This window comes from Nelumbo nucifera, chromosome 5 (genome assembly GCF_055504915.1).
Source record: "Nelumbo nucifera cultivar China Antique chromosome 5, China Antique-T2T, whole genome shotgun sequence".
Taxonomy (NCBI): Eukaryota; Viridiplantae; Streptophyta; class Magnoliopsida; order Proteales; family Nelumbonaceae; genus Nelumbo; species Nelumbo nucifera.
In genome coordinates, this window is record NC_142653.1 from 48,124,994 (window position 1) to 48,147,054 (window position 22,061).

General features: G+C 39.8%; 1 pseudogene; it reads left to right on the forward strand.

Moving 5' to 3' along the window:
• The first annotated feature begins 3,448 nt into the window (after positions 1-3,448).
• Positions 3,449-14,612, forward strand: LOC148791559 (pentatricopeptide repeat-containing protein At3g21470-like; annotated as a pseudogene).
• Positions 14,613-22,061: the final 7,449 nt, after the last annotated feature.

The window sequence follows — 22,061 nt, forward strand, 5'->3', positions numbered from 1 at the left end:
GTTCTGCTAGTTAAGCCAAACCACGCGCAACAAACTTCCTGGAAGTTGAAAGAAAGTGACAAACAGAAAACCAGTCGTAATCATAAATATTGCTGCTCATATTGTGGGGAGCACATATTTGCAGAAATAAGGGTAAGAGTTTGATCTGCAAGCTACATCCTTCAATACATTAGCAAGTGCATCGACGTCTACAAGAGACAAATGAAGAGACAGAACCAACAATGCGGAGTCGGGGAGATTAATGCACACATTAGGGAGAGAAGATAAGAGAGGCCGACCAATGGAAGAAACCAGTAAATCGACAAGAAAACTTGAGGAAGCATAGGCCAACACAGAAGATAACGGAATGGACAAAGAAACTATTCCACTGTTTTAAAATTTTGAAAAATTAGTAATGATAAAAAGTTCTTTTGATGATTCTGTTAGGAATAACTTTATAGGGGAGGTCTTAGTGTTTTTTAAAAGGGCATGGGAAGTTTAGTATTTAATAGAAATTTGAAGGGAGGTCTAAGTCTTTCAACATTTTTTTCAGTTTTTCATGAGCACCTCACTCATAGCAGTATCTTGGTTTTTTCAGGCCTTATTATTATTATTATTATTATTATTATTATTATTATTATGGAGAAGTATGGACAGGCCCAATGCAGAATTCTGATTCCCACTGCAGAGTTATTAACATTCAAAAGGTCAAAAGCCGATACTCAATGCACTCATATCCATCTGTGGATTAGCATCAATTTCGAGCTAGCATTTACCTCAGATGTACTTTGAGCCTACAAATTCTGACACTTGACTGTACCGTCATTCTCACTTATTATTATTATTATCTTACAGTTGTGTTTTTCCGGCTTTAGTGAATCTTTTGATTTGATATGCTTGACCCTGCCCTTGAGTCTGTTGTGGTTTTGTTTGGGGCTGTTTTAGGGTCTCTAATTCTTTACTTTGATTTTATATACAAGCTGGGTTTAGCTATGATGCCCAAGAGACATGATACCTCAAAAACATATGACCAATCAACCGGTATCATAAAAGGAGACCCGATCTGCTTCTTGGACCTAGCGCCTCACAGGAGCTTCACACACACCTTATCATCCGTATTTATTAGTTATTATATACAGGAGATGTTCCTAATGCACCGTGGATGTGCATGTGAGACGCCCATTTGTGAGAAAGGGATTCATCACATCATAGAAGAGGTGTCCCATCAGGTGATATTCATCATATCTTCACCGGTCACATTTGCTCAATGACTTATCCCGGAACGGATTTACTTGTAATTACTGTATTTATTGTTTTATATCTTTTATGTGTAATTTGTTCAAAAAGAAGTGATAAAAGTAGCTAGGAAAATGTATTTATTGTTTCCTAACCTCCTCATGCTATACAGAGATAATTTTGACATCGCCGGATACAAAAGTTGGCTGCCAAAGAAAATTCGGAAATATTAGCATCCCATATCCCTTTGGTCTAGTTGGAGATGATCCAACCTGTTACAAACATGATGACTTCAAGTTGTTCTGCAACACTGCCATCTTCCCTCCAAAATTGACTTTGTATGGCGATGATCCGGAGGATGACCACAACATTCTCAACATATCACTTGATGCTCATCAACTAACGATTTCCATTCTGGGAAGTGTCAAATGTTACATGGGTGCAGATGAAGACATGGAGGATAATGAAATTAGTTATTCTTTTCCAAACACATACAGGCTCTCCAATACCAGAAACAGATTGATGACAGTCGGTTGCGACACGTATGGAGCCGTAACGACTTCAAATACACATGGAACATTAGTAGATGTGGGTTGGCTGTTCTTATGTCTGACGCCCAGGATTCATTTGACTCGCAAGTTTCACATCTCTGGGACATAAGAAACAATGTTGAATACCTTCTTAACGTTGGGATAAGGACTTCCATAATTCTGGACTGGGCAATACTTAGAAACCAGAGTTGCGAGGAAGCACAAAGAGACGTGGCTGGGTATGCCTGTGTGAGTAACACCTACTGCACCAACTCCTCAAATGGCGCTGGATATCTTTGCAATTGCCTGCATGGTTTTCAAGGGAATCCTTATCTTCCCTATGGATGCCAAGGTATGCTATTACTACGAAATCCAAACAATTATTCTTCTCTCTTTTACTTCAAAATTTAAATACAAATATTAAAAAATATCAATACTTATTATATTATATAGTGATAATGGCCATATCAACAGCCCTTTCCTTCTCACATTCCCCGTCTTTCATTTCTACTTCACGATCTCTCCTTTTAATCCCTTCCCAGCTCTCTCGTTCACTCTCTCTCCTTTCTTCCCTTTCCCTAACTTAATAACCCACCTATTAAGCTAGATGTCAAGTCCCAATTTGAAATTCAATAACTATTATATTGGGAAATTTCCCAAAAACACTTGTGGAAGTTTTAGAAACTTTGTAAAATTGTTTCATTCCTTCTCTCTTTGTTCCCTACTTTCAAAAATACATACGTTTTCTTCTTTTCACATCCTTCTAACTTTCTAATCTACCAAAGTACCATACCTCATGCCACTTCAATCTGTAGACCGAGAGTTTCTTCCCCTGCTTTTGTGAGAGATCCCAAACGGCTCAAATCCATGTAGGATGTGCGCCTTCCTATTTTGAACCTGAAATTTTAGAGGACAGTGAGACATGTGACACGAAGATTTTTCCTATTCCAAAAGTTTTGTTTTCTAGATTTTTCTTTAGTTCTGATAGAGTTGTTTTCGACATTGTTATATGTTTCCAAGTTGAATGAGAACCCTGTTTAAAATTTTGATATGCCGATATGAGGTGTATTGTATCCTATTAGAGGCATATTGGTGTGTATTGGAGGTGTATCGAGCCTATGGATTTAACTATCATATCCATAGAGTAATTGAATATTTTTAAAATTAAAAAAATTAATAATAATAAATTATATTTTATCATTTGATCACAACAATTGAATATATTATAACTCTATGGATGATCTATTAGACCAATTGAAATTTCTTCTTTAATAATTACTTTTTAGTTTTATATTTTTATAATTAAAAAATAATTAATTAATTAAATTTTATCATTTGATCACAATGATTGAATGTATTATAAATCTATCGATGATCTATCATATCCACAAAACAATCGAAATTTCTTCTTTAATAACTAATTTTTGAATATATTATATAATGTTTATTTATTTTTTATAATTTTTGAAAATGAATAATAAATAATTGTTATTTATATTTTCACATCAAAGTTTTGCCAATGCATATTTTATGGTTGGATAGAAGAGTTGGGTCTTTCTCATCTCATAAAACATTAAAGCTTAAGAATTGTAATTTATAAATTATAGTTAAGAATGAGATTTTTAATGAAATTATAATTAGCTATAATATATTTCTTTTCGTCACTGGTGGACAATGGAACAGTGGAGAGCGGAGGTTGTGGCCTTGTGGGAGAAAGGGAAGTCACTGTTCATCGTCTCCCACCTTGAGATGGAAAACAGGGTAGCGGCAGCAAGAAACCTCTCTCCTCTCGACAGCAAGAAATCTCTCTCCTCCCTATTTGGTTTTGGTGGCAAATGACAATCGACAGAGGAGAGGAGGTTGGAAGTCAGAAAGGAGAGTTTGCGATGGCTCCAACTAATGGATCTTGGTCTCATGTCATAAAAAGGTACCTCTCTCAAGGAGCCCCAGAAGAAGCTCTTCTTCTTTACATCCAAATTCTCTGCAAAAGGAATCCACCATTATGGTGGTATTCCTCTACTACTCAAGGCTTGTGGGTCTCTGCCGGGAAAGCTTTCCATGCTGAGTCGATCACAATTGGGGTGGATTCAGATGTGGGGATAGGGACTTCATTGGTTAGCATGTATTCTAAATGCCGCGACATAGTTGGTTCCCACAGGGTATTTGATGAAATGCCTGATAGGAATTTGGTGACATGTAATGCAATGATAAGAGGGTGTTCAAGGAATGGTGACATGGGTTCTGCATCATTTAGTTTTGAACGGATGCTAGAGAAGACGGAAGTTACATGGGCAGAGATGATTGATGGATATGCAAGGAATGGGGTTATTATTGCTGCTAGGCATTTATTCAATTGCTCTCCACATGAGATGAGGAATCTAGTGACATGGACTGTGATGATCGATGGATATGTGAGGATTGGGCAGTTGAAGACGGCAAGGCAGCTATTTGAGGAGATGCCACAGCGGAACTGCTATTCCTGGTAGTCAATAATTGCTGGTTACTACAAGAAGAGTAACGTCAAGGAGGCGAGAGAGAACTTTGATCGCATTCCAGTCAAGAATTTGATGAACTGGAATTCATTGATTGCTGGATATGCACAGAATTGATATTGCGAAGAAACTCTAGAGGCTCTCGCTAAGATGCAGTCCGAGGGATTTAAGCCTGATGAAGTTACAGTAGCAAGTGCATTATCAGCTTGTGCACAAAATGGTTCTTTGGATCACGAAAAAGAAATCCATAATCTTGTAAATTGTAGCAATATCAAACCTAACCAGTTGACATGTATGCAAAATGCGGCGACTTGCATAATGCAATAATGATTTTTAGGGATGGGGTTTCATTGAAGTGCCAAATAGTTATTATTATTATTTATTATTTATTATTATTATTTTATTATTATGATTATTATTTATTATTATTGATGAAGGGCAAATTAGGCCCTCCAATGACATCATGACAAATGGCATCTTAGAACAGTTGAATGACACATAGACACCACCTAAGTGATGATTTTGAGTCCCAGATCGCGGTTCATTTGCGTTCCGACCTAGTGACTTTTACCACAACTTAGGTCGGCTAAGAGCACCTCGTTCAGGGCTTACCTGTAGCACCTTGTCATTGGCCGAAATGACCTCAACGCGAGGACTAGGCGGTGACCCGTGAGATGTGCTGACCAACAAATTCGGCATGCATATGCCGACACTCCCAGGTTTCTAGGAATTTGGCCCACGTACTGGATATTCTAGAGAATGCATGGCCATTACCTCCAAAGATCTCGGACCGGTTAGGCACGACATCTTGAAAATCTTGGGTGCAGTGCGTGAGATCGATGACTACTCAACTATATAAGGGCTTCAGACGTCAAGAACAGGGTACGCACAATTACTTGTTCCCTAGCCAACTAATATACAAATTTTCAACCTGCACAACCTAGTACTAACTTAGGAATCGCAATGTCCACCCCGGGTAAAGCAACCCAGGCACTCTAACATTGATTCCTTGCAGGTTTCTCCAAAGAGCTATGCAGCTTGATAATCAACTTAGCTCAACACCCGATCTACCCCTAGCTCAGTCTAGTCAGCTCGGCTTCCAAGTCTTCATCCAACATAAATCCTCCACTTCGGCCTTTGAGTCACCCACCACAAGAAGTAGCCAGATGACTAGAGAGCGCTCAGATTGCACAACGTCAATTAGCATCGAAGTCACCGGCCAGCTGGGAACTGCCAAAACTTGCATCATCAACTGGCATCATCTGTGAGAGATGCTACAAAAAGCTAAGTTCTCGTCTTCTAGAAAACTAAATGCTCATCTTCTAGAAAGTTAAGATCTCACCTTTTAAGAATTTAAGTTTTCACTCTCTAATTTCCATTTTTTATGAACTCAAAGGCATTTTTGACCAGTACCAACATCATGAACCAATAATCAATTACTGGGGGGCAAAGGCGTCCATGATGAAACTTGAGACCCACCCTATTACAATCAGAAGCAATCATGCCAAAGTCATCACTCCTAGTATCTTATGAAAACACACCGCTATGGCTTGTGAACACCCCTCTCCTCGCGGTAGAGTCATTAGCGGTTCCCACCAGGATTGAAGCGTGGCGGTTCTATGAAATGAAGGAAGAATTTCCAAATCTGAGAATGGGAGAATCCCGATGTAAACAACATAATGACCTCGACAACTAGTAGTTTGGCGACAAGCACCTTGGAGTGAGGCCGCCCCTACAGGTCGAGCCCTCCATAGTTCCCGCGGTGTTTGATAGCCAATAGATTGTAAAGAAGCCCCACCGACCTCAGCTCATTCTATGTTTATACTCAACAACGGTTAAACCGAATGAAGCCTCTTCTGCTTAGTTTCGCAAGTTTGCTTCTACAAGTCGAGCACTTCTTAGATCCCATGGGAGTAGACGACCAATGGATTACATGGACGCCCTTGTAGGTCGAGCCTTCCAAGGCTCCCATGCGAGCTGGCGACCTAAAGTCAATAGTGCTTCTCCCGCAGGTCGAGCTCCTAGTGGCTTCTTGTAGGGGTGGATGACCGACGTCACTACAAGGCTGATGCAGTGTAGCTGTGGCCACGAACTGCTAACTCACACCAATAACATGCTTATGTATCAACAACCCTCACAAGGGGGTCCGAAGTGCATAGTTGTGGTCTTGCAAGCACTCACCCAGGAAGATAATCCCACGAGACATTGTAGAAGCAGCCATATGGGAAGTTACTATAGAATGACCACCTTTTTAGGCGGAAAGGTTAATGCGCACATTGGCTAAATAATATTTTGGAGAGTGGACCACGAGTCGCTTCTAGAGCCTAAGGGCTAGGATGCCCAATTGATAAAAAACCTCAGCACCACGTGAGACCCAGTCACCTCTTTGGCATGGGCAAAATCAAGGATAAGGAGAATGGACTGTGAGTCACTCCTAGAGCCTAAGGGCTAGGGAGCCAAGCTGATAAAAGACCTCAACACCGCATGAGACCCATTTGCCTCTTCGATGTGGGCAAGATCAAGGATAAGGAGAGTTGACGGCGAGTTGCTCTCATATCCTAAGGGCTAGGGCGCCGAGATAATAAAAGACCTCGGCACCACATGTGACACAATTTACTCTTTGGCATGGGCAAGATCAAGGATAAGTAGAGTGGACCACAAGTCGCTCTTAGAGCCTAAGAGCTAAGGTGCTGAGCTGATAAAAGATCTCGACATCATATAAGACCCAATCGCCTCCTCGGCTTGGGCAATCTAGTTGCGAGCTTATTAGACCTCGGCACCACATAAGACCCAGTTGCCTGCTTCCTTGGCATGGGCAATAGAGTCAAATGCAAACTTAGCCAATCTTTTCACCTCGGTTTAGGCTTTGTGTCAAACTCGCTGGATACTCTTTCAGAACCAGTTTGAATGATGCTACGTTAGAGTCTACTTAGGTGGAGCAACCTGATAAAGCAGTCACATAGAACCCCTTCTTGAGGGCGACCCGATGAGCTCCACTCTTGAGGTAATAGGTCGGATTGCAATATCCCTTGATGGTCACATCCCTTATAAGGTAGATGTCCTCGTGTACCTGCTCCACCTTTCCTCGAGCAGATGAGATCGCTCTCGTGCCCCGATAATCAAGACGACGAGGTCCTGTGTAAGGCTGCTAACACTTGGATTCTTCTAACCTAAGAAGCAAATCAGACCTATGCTTACGACTATGAGTTCATCAAACAGTCATTCCAGGCCAAAGGAACTATCTACTTCCTTCGCCTAGGTACTCTCAGCTTGGGAGTGGGGGGCAATTGGTGAAGGGCGGATGTGTCCCTCCAATGACATCGTGACACATGGCATCTTAGAGCTACTGAATGACACATAGATACCACCTAAGTGATGATTTGGAGTCCCAGATCGCGGTTCGTTTGCACTCCGACCTAGCGACTTCGACCACAACTTAGGTCAGCTAGGAGCACCTCGTTCAGGGCTGACCTATAGCTCCTCACCACTGGCCGAAGTGACCTCGATGCGAGGAACGACCTCCCTCGAGGGCTTCTCGACTTGACTGAGGATCAGGCAGTGACCTGCGAAATGTGCTCGCCAACAAATTTGGCATGCATATGCTGATACCCCCAGGTTTCTAGGAAGTTGGCCCGCATACCAGATATTCCAGAGGATGGTCAACGTGTATGGCGATTACCTCTGTGGATCTCTGACCGGTTAGGCACGACCTCTCGGAAATCTTGGGTGTGGTACGTGGGATCGACGACAACTCAACTATATAAGGACTTTAGACCTCATGGAACAGGGTATGCACGATTACTTGTTCACGAGCCTACTAGTATACATACTTTCAGCTTGCACAACCGAGTACTAACTTAAGCATCGGAGTGCCCACCACGGGTAAAGCAACTCGGACACTCTAACATTAATTCCTTGCAGGTTTCTCTGAAGAGCTACACAGCTCGACAATCAACTTAGGTCGGCACCCGATCTACCCCCTAGCTTAGCCTAGTTAGCTCGACATCCAAGTCTTTATCCGGTGGAAATCCTCCACTTCGGCCTCTGAGTCACCAGCCACCAAGAAGTCGCCAGATGACCAGAGAACGCTCGGATCGCACACTATCAATCAGCATCCGAGTCATCGGCCAGTCAGGAACTGCCAAAACTTGCATCATCAATTATTATGATTATTATTATTATTGTTATTAATTGAGTTCACATGGTGATTCACGTGTGGGCCCATGTGAATTCTCAGTTGAAATGTATAGTGTGACATGTGAAAAGCATTGTTTATATGTATAAGTGAAGTGAGAGCTAAAATTGTCATTTGTATCAATATAAGCACTTATGGGGAAAATAGCTTACCAAACATTCCCACCCCAATAAGTGCTTAAAAACATAATAAGTGATTTTAAAAGTGGGATACCAAACAGCCTTAAGTGGTTGTTAATATAATACAAGTACTTCTTTTAACAATTACTTAATCATCAAGGCCCTGTTTGGTGCATTTTTCTGCGTAGGCTGTTGGCTGCTTGGAAGCCCGAGAACCTACATTTTTGTCTTTTTCCGTTTAGTTGGGAGAAAACTAACCACTGAAGATTACGTCTGGAAAAAACACCAGAAGCTTGTTATAGGCTAAATTCCACTAGTAGATCTGCGGAAGCAACAAACTGAACTCCAAATAAAAATGGATCGAGAATGGAGCACTGGATTAGCTGTAAGACTCCTTCCAAACTATGCATGAGGTTGTCACAAAACGTGGTAGGAGGAGAATACAATGGAAGGCCTATTTCAAGTATGAGAGAATACAATTGAACTATGTGGTGTTGCGCTGGTGTAAGTCTAAGGATGTTGTGGTGATGATTTAGACGTGATAATTTAGAGAGCTCTCGAATTGAGGCTGACTCTGTTAGCAAGTCCAAGGTTGTTGCACTGGTGCAAGATTCAAGTAGAAGACCAATGGTTAGGACGTCGATTACACTTGGGGAAAACCCTCCTTTCACACCTCCTAGGGATGACCCTAGTTCATAAGAAGGTGTTCCGACTGTGGGTGGTCAGGCTTTATCAGGACAAGGGATGAGTCCGTCTAGGAGTCCAGAGGTGGAGAACCTTGGGTCGGTGAAATATGAAAAACAGAGGAACTGTTTTGAATGAATACCAAAATTGTGTGTTACTCAATTTGAGACTCACATATATATATATATATATATTCATATATATATTTTTGTATCTATATGTACATGTGTCACTATACAATTGGAATTATATACATTAGAGATAAATACACAAGGAATTTATGATAAGAATACAGAGGGGAGATAAGAATATGTTAGATCCCTCATCCCTCATGTTACTGAATGGATGGAACAGTCTAAATCCCTCATGTTACGGAATAGATGAAGTGAATGGTGTAACTGATTCAGCAGTATCATCGTTATCAGTGCCCTGCAAGTGGACAGGGGGGACCACTATCAACTTGGACATAGTAAACTAAGAGGAAGGCAGCGGCTTAGTAAAGAGAGGCATGAGCTGAAGTGGGAGAGGCATGAGCTGAAAGTAGAATTGAAAGTGACGAGGAAGAGTTTTACAATGATTCCTTAGCGAAAACCCACGAGGCTTTCAAGTTTGGGGGATTTCTGGGATGTAGAAAGATAAGAAGGTTTGTTGAATTTGATGTGGATGATTCAGTTAAAGAAGATCTAAGAGGATGGAAGGCAATTAGGGGTTAAGGAAGAGGAGGAAGAGGTAAGTTGTCACTCTGTCCTACTTAGTTTTTGGGCCTTAGGTCAGTTAAAGAGTTTCGAGGTTGGTTGTCTGATAGGTCCCAGTCAAAGCTAGAGTGATAGAGTATTCTGCTTATGGTGAGAATAAGACCACAAGATTTTATTAACTTCCAACTCCCCTCCCATGTTGGATGGGTGGTGTTTAAATACAGAAAATTCTCAATTTCCTTCCACTAACATAGCCACTGATTAAGGGATTAGCTTCTCTAGTAGTTAGTCTATCCCTAAGCCATAGGAACATAACTACTTAACCACTAACAACTTGACCTATTCTTAAGTAATAACTACTTAACCAAATTGACTACTTCCTAAGGCCAACACCTTGGCTTTATTGACCTATTCCTATGTACAGGTTACAAGGAAATAGAACAGAAATAAACTAACAAGAAAATGAAGAGAAAAGGGAGGAAATCTGCTGCTCTTCTCCCTATGCCACGTCACACACCTGCATGGGCCATGCGTCTATCATTGCCCCCGTCTTTCAGAGGAACCTTGTCCTCAAGGTCCAATTTGATGTATCTGTTCCATAGCTCGTCGAAAGTTGGTGTGAGCTCCCTCTTCGTCATCTGTCTCACTTTCGTCATAATTTCCTTCAAGCAATAGCAACTGCGGCCCTTTGCATTTGTGCCCCGGTACAAATTTTTCATCGCAATTAAAACAAAGGCCTTGAGCACGCCTCCTTTGCATCTCCATCCAAGTGAGTCGTTTCATTGGTGAAGCAGACTTCAGTTTCGTTGGAGAAGAGTCGATAGTGGTCCTATTGAATTGACATGTAGCATTCAAGGATTTTGGCTTAAACATCTGAATCCCATCTGCTATTTCAATTTTAAGACCTCCCATAAAGTTGCCTACCAATGCCTTTTGAGTCCACCCTTGTACCCGATATTCCAGTTGTTCGAACTCTTTTTGATAATCACGTAAGGAGCCCACCTGTGTAATCTTTGACAATGCCTCATCAAAGTCTTCACATTCGGTAGGACCAAATCTTGCCCAAAGTTCCTCTTGAAAATTTTCCCATGTCACCTCTTTGCCTTTTTCCTTATAGGATATTCTCAACCATTGCCACCATTGATTAGCCTCGCCTTTCAAATGGAAAGAAGCCAAGGACACCTTGTGAGATTCAAGAGTGCCTTGGTATTCAAAAAATTGAACTACTCTTGTGAACCATTCGGTGGGGTCATCTCCCGCAAATCGAGGAAACTCCAAGTTGGTTAGTTTGGAAGAGAACAGTTATCATCCCACTTCGGAGTTGTCTCGAGATTCTTTTCTCATGTTGCGAGAACGCCCGGTAGGAGAGTTTGCCTTAAATTCAAGGCTGTTGGCAGTCGATGTTGCACGGTTGGAAAGTAGAGCTTCCGATAATTTGTTGATGGCATCTTCTAGCTGATGGAACTTATCAGCTATTGCCGCCTCCAAGTTCAGTCTCTAAGCTCTCAATTCTCTCCTTGTTAGTAGCCATGGTGCCTAGCTTTGATACCAATGATAGGTCCCAGTCAAAGCTAGAGTGATAGAGCATTCTGCTTAGGGTGAGAATAAGACCACAAGATTTTATTAACTTCCAACTCCCCTCCAATGTTGGATGGGTGTTGTTTAAATACAGAAAATTCTCAACTTCTTTCCACTAACATAGCCACTGATTAAGGGATTAGCTTCTCTAGTAGTTAGCCTATCCCTAAGCCATAGGAACATAACTACTTAACTACTAACAACTTGACCTATTCTTAAGTAATAACTACTTAACCAAATTGACTACTTCCTAAGGCCAATACCTTGGCTTTATTGACCTATTCCTACGTACAGGTTACAATGAAATAGAAAAGAAATAAACTAACAAGAAAATGAAGAGAAATGGGAGGAAATCTGCTGCTCTTCTCCCTACGCCACGTCACACACCTGCATGGGCCATGCGTCTATCACTGTCTTTGTTGGTCTTTTTGATTTTCCTTTGGTTATGTGGCTTTCTGCAGCAACGTTTTATTGTCCTTCCTGGTTTGTTGTTGTTGTCAGTTTGTTTTGATTAGTAGTGTGTTCCGTTCTGGGTTCTTGAGTGAGCCTCGGGCTTTGACCCATTTGTATTATTCTTTTCCCCCTTTTTCCTTTCATCTTAATAAAATTTTCTTTCTCTTGAAGAGAGAGGGAGAGATAACTAGGACTTACATTTAGCTTAGGGATGGCAATTTTTCTCATTTCCCAAATTCACATGGGGACTCTCTCTGAATGAAGTGGGGATAGGGATGATTTTCTCCCTGCAAGAATGGGGATGGAAAAATTTTCATCCATTTTGATAGGGATGGGGAGTGCATTCCCTGCCCCACGGGGACACCAATCGATCCCCGACCCCTAGGGATCTCTGCTAATATATTTTATATATGTATGCATGTGGGTATTTTATATTTTTAAAAATATGGTTGAATCTTTTTTAATGTGATTGTAAATTTTAACTATTTTATTTTTAATTTTTTAAATAAAATAAAAAATCAAAAACAAAATGGTTGACAATAAAAAAAATCATGAGAATCCCATGGAGATGGGGATAACCTTGTCCTCCAAGAGGACGGGGAGGGGATGGAGAGTGGGCGGATCAAACGCAAAAAAGACATGTGAGAAAGGAAGTAGGAATTATGCATGCGGGGATAACACCAACTGCTCTATCTCCAACAACAGCCTTGGATATATTTGCCAATGCATGCAAGACTTTCATGGGAATGCTTACATCCCCCATGGATGCCAAGGTATGACTTCACCCTTCTTCCAATTTTGCTTCAAATTTCACTATTGAATTAGGGTTATATAAAGGTAATCATCTTATATTATTCTAGACGTCACCACCTATTGCCGAAATATATATATCCCAGCCCTCCCTATAAACACCATCCCCTAAATTGGGAATCTTTTCCACTGGACGCTGAACCAAACTGTACAATGGCCTAAGGGGGCGTTTAACTCAAGTTATCCCTTTAATTTAGGGAAAATTCTCTATTTTGGGTCTAGTGCCACTTTGGTCCTGAATTTTAAAATGCGAAAATTAAATATTCAAATGTTCAAAACATGTCAATCCAATCTCTATCATTAACCATTCGTTAAGTGGCAATTGAAACAACACAAATACCCTTAAAGTGTTATCAAATTCTCTTTATCAATCTTCCAAACATTGATTAAAAATGAACAGTCTCAAATCCTTGCCTCTTCTATTAGAGAAAGTTGGAGTCACATCTTAGTGGGCATTCTCGTGACCCCAACTTTCTTGAATAAAAGAGGCAAAGATTTGAGACTCTTCATTTTTTTTTATCAAGGTTTGAAGGGTTGATAAAGAAAATTAGACAACACTCGAAGGGAATTTGTGTCTTTTGAAATGCCACTTAACAAATAATTAATGGACCAACTAGAACTTGACTGATAAATTTTGAAAGTCCAGGTATTGAGTTATTGCATTTTAAAATTCAGGGACCAAAGTGGCACTATACCCAAAGTGCAGGGTACTTATCAGGAATTCTCCCTTTCAATAAATTAAAGGCTTTGACATTTTTGTTTGAGAAGCAAATGTGATTTCTTATTTTTAATATGGTGTGTTGAACTTGAAATGTATTTATTGATTCCTCACCTCTTCTTGAGGATGGTTATGTGAGGACTACATCCTTACTTGAGATGATAGAGGTGTAGGCACGACTTGCAAGTGGTTCGCGCAAAGTGTGGGTCGTGCCGCCCTCTCCTATGAAATTGGACCGTGCTGCAGCACAAGCCCGGGTGGGCCCGTGTCGTGCTGTGTGCCAAGCCTTAGCCTAAGTCAGGCCAAGGACTGGGCCAAAGCTAATTTTGACATCGCCAGGTACAGGAGTTGGGTGCCAAAGAAAATGCGGAAATAAAATATCCCTTTGGTCTAGTTGGAGATGATCCAACCTATTACAAACATGATGACTTCAAGTTGTTCTGCAACACTGCCATCTTCCCTCCAAAATTGACTTTGTATGGCGATGATCCGGGGAAAGACCACAACATTCTCAACATATCACTTGATGCTCATCAACTAACGACTTCCATTCTGGGAAGTGTCAAATGTTACATGGGTGCAGATGAAGACATGGAGGATAATGAAATTAGTTATTCTTTTCCAAACACATACAGGCTCTCCAATACCAGAAACAGATTGATGACAGTCGGTTGCGACACGTATGGAGCCGTAACGACTTCAAATACACATGGAACATTAGTAGATGTGGGTTGGCTGTTCTTATGTCCGACGCCCAGGATTCATTTGACTCACAAGTTTCACATCTCTGGGACATAAGAAACAATGTTGAATACCTTCTTAACGTTGGGATAAGGACTTCCATAGTACTGGACTGGGCAATACGAAACCAGAGTTGCGAGGAAGCACAAACAGACGTGGCTGGGTATGCCTGTGGGAGTAACACCTATTGCACCATGGATGCCAAGGTATGCTATTACTACGAAATCCAAACAATTATTCTTCTCTCTTTCACTTCAAAATTTAAATACAAATATTAAACATAAACGCTTTGCTGTTATTAACACATGGAAGTCACCAGATGAAACCATTGGTCCGTAAAGGACTCCTCTTGATAGCGCATGTGCTCATTCCAAGGAGTTAAAGCAGCTAGATTGTCAAAGAAAATGCGGAAATGTTGGCATTCCATACCCGTTTGGCCTCGTTGGAGATGATCCAAGCTGTAATAGAGATGAATTCAAGTTGTTGTGCAATACAGCCACTGACCATCGTCCGCAACTGATGATGTATGGCCCTGACAGTGATGAGTATAGTGATAAAATTGTGTTGAACATATCACTACATGGCGAATTAACTTTCTTCTACTGGGCTTTTGTCGATTGTGATATGGGGGAGAACCCATACCACAATGTCACATACTCCTTGATATATGATCATAGCAGGGAGGGGACCATAATTCCTTGGGAATATAGATTCTCTAAATCCCGGAACAAATTTACGGTTATTGGTTGTAACATACATGGCCTTATGTCTGATTCCAATGACCAAGAGTCCCAATGTGTTTCACTTTGTCATTGTAACACGGACGCGACCAATAAACGCTGTAACGGCACCGGATGCTGCCAGACGGCAATACCAGAAGATCTTGTTTCATTTAAGCCATCACTTCACAGTATTGGCAATCTATCTACCACAGACTCCACTTGGAATATGAGCAAATGCAGCATGGCCTTTCTGGCCGACAAAGACTGGTTTAATTCAAATGGTTCTTATCCATGGAGCTTAAGAAATGAGGTGGAATACCTTGTAAACGTTGGCTTCAGAACTCCAATAGTACTGGACTGGGCAATTCGAAACAACATTTCTTGCGAGGAAGCACAAGGACAAGGAGGGACAGACACTGACTATGCCTGCGGGCACAATACCGATTGCATACACTCCAAAAATGGCCCCGGTTATCTTTGCCAGTGTAAGAAAGGTTCTCAAGGGAATCCTTATCTCCCCGACGGCTGCCAAGGTACTAATTCATTATATTCTCTTCCTTTCCTTCAGTATTTACATGTATAGGCGATGAGAGACAACCCTAGGATCAATTTTAGGGTCCAATTTTAGCTTGGGCTATGCTTGAACTACTATAAGCCTAGCCCAAAATTATAAACATGGTGCTGATAAATTTGATATTATTTCCATGAGATTCTAATGATTCCTGTTATAATCGAATAATTTAACCTTCTCATTTAATTTAATACTTTTCTATTTGACTCATCATCATCTAAGCCTTATCTCAATTTCACTGGATCAGTTATATGAATCATGTTTAGCCATTCTGTTTAGCCATTAATACTGTCACTTGAATCATTTCAGTTTTACTCCACTCCCTCCAAAGTCTACATGCCATTACCCTTGCTTAATTAGTACTACGTTCATTTTATAACGACGATTAAAACGTTACTAATAAATCCAAGAATCAATATGAATCTGTGATTTGAGAAGGTCTTCGAAATATGCGAACACATTTTTTCTAATTTACTGATGCTTTTGGATTTTTGTGAAAGTTATAACACTTATAATATTTTTGCTAATGCTTTGACTATTGTCTTTCTCTTTCCAGATGTAAATGAGTGCAATGATCCAAATAATTATCCTTGCATAGGAACTTGCACTAATACAATTGGATCATACAATTGCTCTTGTCCAAAGGGTACTTATGGCGATGGTAAGAAAGATGGGCAAGGTTGCAAGCCAAGGAGTAAAGCTTTCCCTGTAATTAAGGTCATCCTAGGTAATGCTCTTGTCCTTATGCAATTTTTGTGCAAACGTTTCAAATGGATCGTCTGTATTTAGTTTCATTTGTTGAGGGCCAATTTAAAAAAAGAAAAAATTATGAATGTAACCATACATAAAAAAAGAAAAAATTATGAATGTAACTACTATAAGCCTTATCACATTGGGCCAGGGTGGGGTGTGGGTATGCCACACCCTATCATTTTTCTCTTTCACTGTTTGGTTTGTAACCAGTTTGTCCATTTAAATTTTAATTTTCTTTTTTAAATGTTTTTCTTCGTATCTCTTCCTCTTTGTGTCTCTTCGAATAGGTGTATTGTTTTTGAGAGATACATCTCTCTTCGAATGGATCGTCTGCATTTAGTTATGAATGCAACTGTGATTCAAAATTTTATGAATCTCACCTCATTGATTTTTTGGTGTTGTCTTTTTTCTCTTCTCTTATCTTCTCTTGCATGTAAGAAAAGAGTTATTGTCCCACATTATTTGGTAAAGAGATAAAGTTGAGTATATTAGTAGGTTTGTTTCCTCTATATGTAGGAACCCATAAGTGGAAAACACTATATATCACTTTGGGCCAGGGTGGGGTGTGGGTATGCCACACCCTATCATTTTTCTCTTTCACTATTTGGTTTGTAACCAGTTTGTTCATTTAAATTTTAATTTTCTTTTTTAAATGTTTTTCTTCGTATCTCTTCCTCTTTGTGTCTCTTCGAATAGGTGTATTGTTTTTGATAGAATTTTCCTTTTCTATCAATTGTCTCTATGTCTAAGCATTATCTTTGAGTGGTTCGTGGGGGTTTGATAAACGAGTGCACATCTACTAGTAGTTGTGGGCTGTTCCTTCTTTACGACCGATTTGTATTTACTCGGCTGCTTGTAGGGGCAAATGTAATTTAAGGAGAGTGGCCTAATGGTATGACTCAACCCTCTTTTCCTCTGCAATTCTCAGTCTCGACACAACAATTCTGCAACACTGTCACATTTTGGTTTACAAAGTGTTCATTGATAACTTCCCTACCTTCTGATTATTATTTTTACAACACAACTTCTCACCAATAATTACCCAACATTTGGTGAGATGCCATATGATATAAAAGTATAAGTTTTATAGAACATAATATGTAACATTTAATCATAATATATTGGATTTGGCTATGAGCTCTTCTTTTGTAAAAGCTGATTACAAATTTCCTTTTCTAGATTAGAAGTCTGGAAGTGAATTAGAAATATTGTTACTTGATGATCTATTTCACATTCAAACAAGATTTTGGCTAGCAAAATAAGACGGTTCTCGTATTTTGCATGTCTAATTAGCTAGAAAAAACTGCTGATCAACGAACTATTATACATCAATTAACATGAACAATGGATTTCTCATGTTCATTCTATGGGATCTATTATACATATTTGGTAATAAAAGAAGATTTTTATAAAAGAAAAACTAAGAGAGAGATACAACGAACTATAGAAACTATAAAAGGAGGCTGATCAACAAATAGATATTCAGCCAATCCCATTATATACACAATATGTATGTATGTACGTATATATAGGGGATGTTGTAGGGGTTAAACCAACAGTGAAAAAAGAAAATCTGCATGGATTCTAGAAATTTTATGCCAAGTTTCCTTTTTCTTTTTATGAGAAACGGCCATGTTATTAGTCAATTTATGAAACCTTCTTCCTTGAGAAAATTACAATATAACAAAGGCTATATTGTATGACCATTTCTCTCTAGATATTCTGTTCACTAACTAATAATTGACATATATTGTATGCAGGTATAAGCCTTTGCATCTTCGTATTACTCATTTGTATCTCTTGGTTATACTTCATCATAAGGAAAAGAAAACTCATGAGATTAAAAGAGAAATACTTTGAGCAAAATGGTGGTTTGCTTTTACAACAACAGTTATCTAATGGAGGTTCAAATCTCTTGAAAATCTTTTCAACCGAAGAGTTAAAGTTGGCAACCAAAAATTATAATGAAGAAAGCATCATAGGCCAAGGTGGACAAGGTACGGTTTACAAAGGCATTTTTCCTGATCATCAAATTGTTGCCATTAAAATGTCTAGAATAATGGATTCTAGTCAAATGGAGCAATTCATAAATGAGGAATGACACAATACCTGAAAGAGAAACTCAGTTCTCAATACCTATTGTTAATAATGAGATTGAAAGAAGAAATGACACAATGGTAATACCTACAATAGGAACTAGAAGAAGTCAAAGACAAAGAACAGAGAAACACTTAGGTTCAGATTTTATCTCTACTCAATCAATTGTATTTTTGGTTGAGGCTGACAGAGAGAAGATTTTGAATAAGATACCCATTGTCCTGAACATTGAAAATGATCCAAAAATCTACAGTGAGGCCATGACCTCTAGAAATGCTGCATTTTGGAAGGAAGTTATAAATAATGAAATGGATTCAATAATGTCAAATAACACAAGGGTACTAGTAGACTTGCCTACAGAATCAAAACCAATAAAATGTAAATAGGTGTTTAGAAGAAAATACAACACTGATAGAACTGTACAAACTTTTAAGGCTAGATTGGTGGCCAAAGGATTTAGTCAAAAGGAAGGGATTGATTACTTTGACACCTATGCACCAGTGGCTAGAACAACTTCTATTAGTATACTCATAGCATTAGCATCCATTTATCACTTATCTGTTCACCAAATGGATGTTAAAACTGCTTTCTTAAATGGTGATTCAAATGAAGAGGTTTATATGGAACAACCAGAAGGATTTATTCTTCCTGGAAATGAGAAGAAAGTCTGTAAATTGGTTAAATCACTATATGGATTAAAACAAGCACTTAAACAGTAGCTTGAGAAATTTGATTCTTGCATTCTAGCTTTTGGTTTTAAACATAGTAGTGCTAATAGATGCATTTACTCAAAATTCATTGAGAATTATGGAGTAATTGTATGTCTTTATATTGATGATATGCTTATTGTGGGTACAAATATGGTTGGCATAAATGAAACAAAAAACTACTTATCCTCTGTCTTCAAGATTAAAGATTTAGGAGAAGTAGATACCATATTGGGAATAAAAGTTAAAAAGCACAGTAGGTGCTATGCATTAAGCTAATCACATTATATCGAGAAAGTACTTGAGAAATTTAAGCATTTAGGGTTTAAAGAATATAGCACCCCATATGATTCTAATATAAAACTAGTAGAAAATACTGGTAGAGCAATTGCACAACTTGAGTATGCTATTGCAGTAGGAAGCTTGATGTATGCTATGCTTTGTACCAGACCTGATATTGCATTTGTAGTAAGTAAACTTAGTCGGTTTACAAGTAATCCCAGTGCAGAGCACTGGAAGGCAATTGGGAGAGTTCTTGGGTATCTCAAGAGAACATTAGAACTTGGCTTATTTTACTGTGATTATCCAGCTGTACTAGAAGGGTACACTGATGCAAGTTAGATTAACAGTAATGGAGATAACAAGTCCACCTCTGGATGGATTTTCGTTCTTTGTGGGGGTGCGATCTCTTGGGCATCCAAGAGACAAACTTGTATATCTCACTCGACCATGGAATCCGAATTCATAGCCTTAGCGGTTGCTGGAAAAGAGGCTGAATGGATTAGGAACTTATTATTGGATATAAAACTTTGGCCTAGTCCTATGCCTCCAATTTCCATTTACTGTGATAGTGAGACAACTTTGTCAAGAGCCTATAGTGGTACCTACAATGGTAAGTCTAGACATATAAGTCTGAGACATGAATTTGTTAGGCAACTAATTCAAGATGGAGTCATCTCTATAACCTATGTGAGGTCAAGTAAAAACTTGGCTGATCCTCTTACCAAGGGCTTGGCCAGAGAATTGGTAAGAATGACAACTAAAGAGATGAGATTAAAACCCTTTACTTAGTCACCTGTAATGGTAACCCAACCTGAACTAAAAAACCATTAGTATTGGGTTTAATGGGTAACAACAATTTATAGCAATGTGAGTGTTATCACTAACATTGAGAAATTTCCCATCACAATATAAGCAGTGCTATCCGTTATGATGAGAGAGGTTGAGTTAAACTCTTAATGAAGTTCTGAAATGTGTCAAATAATGGAACACATAGTGTAACTTCACCTATTTGAACATAAAAGTGGTGTCACTTCTCATGAGAGTTTGGGTTTGCTCTCAGGATTGTTCATGAAACCAGGAAAGAAGCACATGGCCATAATAGTGCTGAACAAAACTTTAGGAAGATTTTCGTTTGTTTTGTTATTGTTTGGCTGGTTTTATTGTTTTGTTATTCGTATAGCTCTTTCTTGTTTTTTTTTCATTTTAATAAATTTTATTTTATTACTAAAAGCTTCCCAGAATAGATATCTAATGACTAATGAGTTGCAGCCAGAAAAACAAAAGTGACAACTAGGTACTGACATCATTGCCCAACTTGACCCCAACATATTCTTTATAAATGAATATGTAAATTATCAATTATTTAATTTTACCTTGTTGAATTTTCTTTATTTTTAGGGTAAATTGCTGAAACCTCCCTGAAGTTTTTGGTTATTGTTGAAACTTTTTTTGAAGTTTGATAATTGTAATTGATGTAGCGCGATCCGGTCACTCCTAGCTGGCGGTGGCTTGGCTCCTATCTGGCGACGGACAACACTTGAGACGAACAAGGCAATGAAGAATTCCTGGGGAGCTCACCCGGCAGGAATACTCCAACGATCAAGTTAGATCTTTAGCAAAGAAGTATGAGAAATGCAGAGAGATAAGAGTGCGGATAGCGCAATACCTTGGGGCCCTAAAAGGAGGGCCTTTATTTAATGGGATCCTCGTGGTCTTTGTGGAACGGTCCCAAAATCACTTCTATGATGGAGTGCGCCACTTAGGGGTAAACGTTATCCACTAACGTTAATCACTTCCATTCGGACCAGGCGGGGAGGTAATGCTCGGTGTTATGAAGTGTAGTCTCGCAAGATTGGGAAGCTGTTAAGGGTAGCTATCAGGTCGGCAGGTTGGGGTACTCGAACTATCTTATCCGAATTGTCATTCCTGAGTTATCGCTCACATATAGGTGTCGATCTCGTGACTTGTTAACGAAGTATTCTTACCTCGGGGTAGATCCAGCCCGGGAGAGCCTTAGCTCGGGGTGGACCCAACTCGGGGGAGCTTTAGATCGGAGTGATTGGAATACCACCCTGTATCGAGCTGTCGCTTATACCGAACTGCCACTTGTACCGAACTATTAGGCGGGGCCCCAACGAGACCATTACACCGAGTTGCGGCCAGTCTATCATGCTACCATGTCCAAGTGTCCCCTAATTATGAGGTCGGGCCAAATCAGCCTCCATCAATTGCCCCCCACTCCCTGTGCTAGGGGTCTTGACCCAGTGCGGGGAGTTCACGGAATGACGGGTGGATTAGGCTCGGAGTTCGGGCTGTCCAGCTAGGCAACTCATTGGTCAGACCAGTTCACTGCGTGGCTCAATCAAGGGGGACCTGAGTCGCGTACAGCTCATGCGCGGATAACACAAGATTATAGACTCCGCAGACGTCAAAGAAATGCACTAAATTATTTTCACCTCAGGGGTCGTGTAGCCGGTTTTCTTGAGAGCCGTCGGATCATCTTGATCTTGACGATTGATGCCCGAGTATAGAACCTATAAATAGTGGGGGTCCTGGGTCATTTTCTGCCACAAGTTCACTTAGCATTCATCTTGAGCTCGCGCCTAAAGGTCACCAGCTCGGGTTCCTAGTTCGTCAAGTTCCTTACTTCGGTTGCATTCTTTTGGTGAGTGCTCCCCTAGCTTCCTTTCAGTTCACTT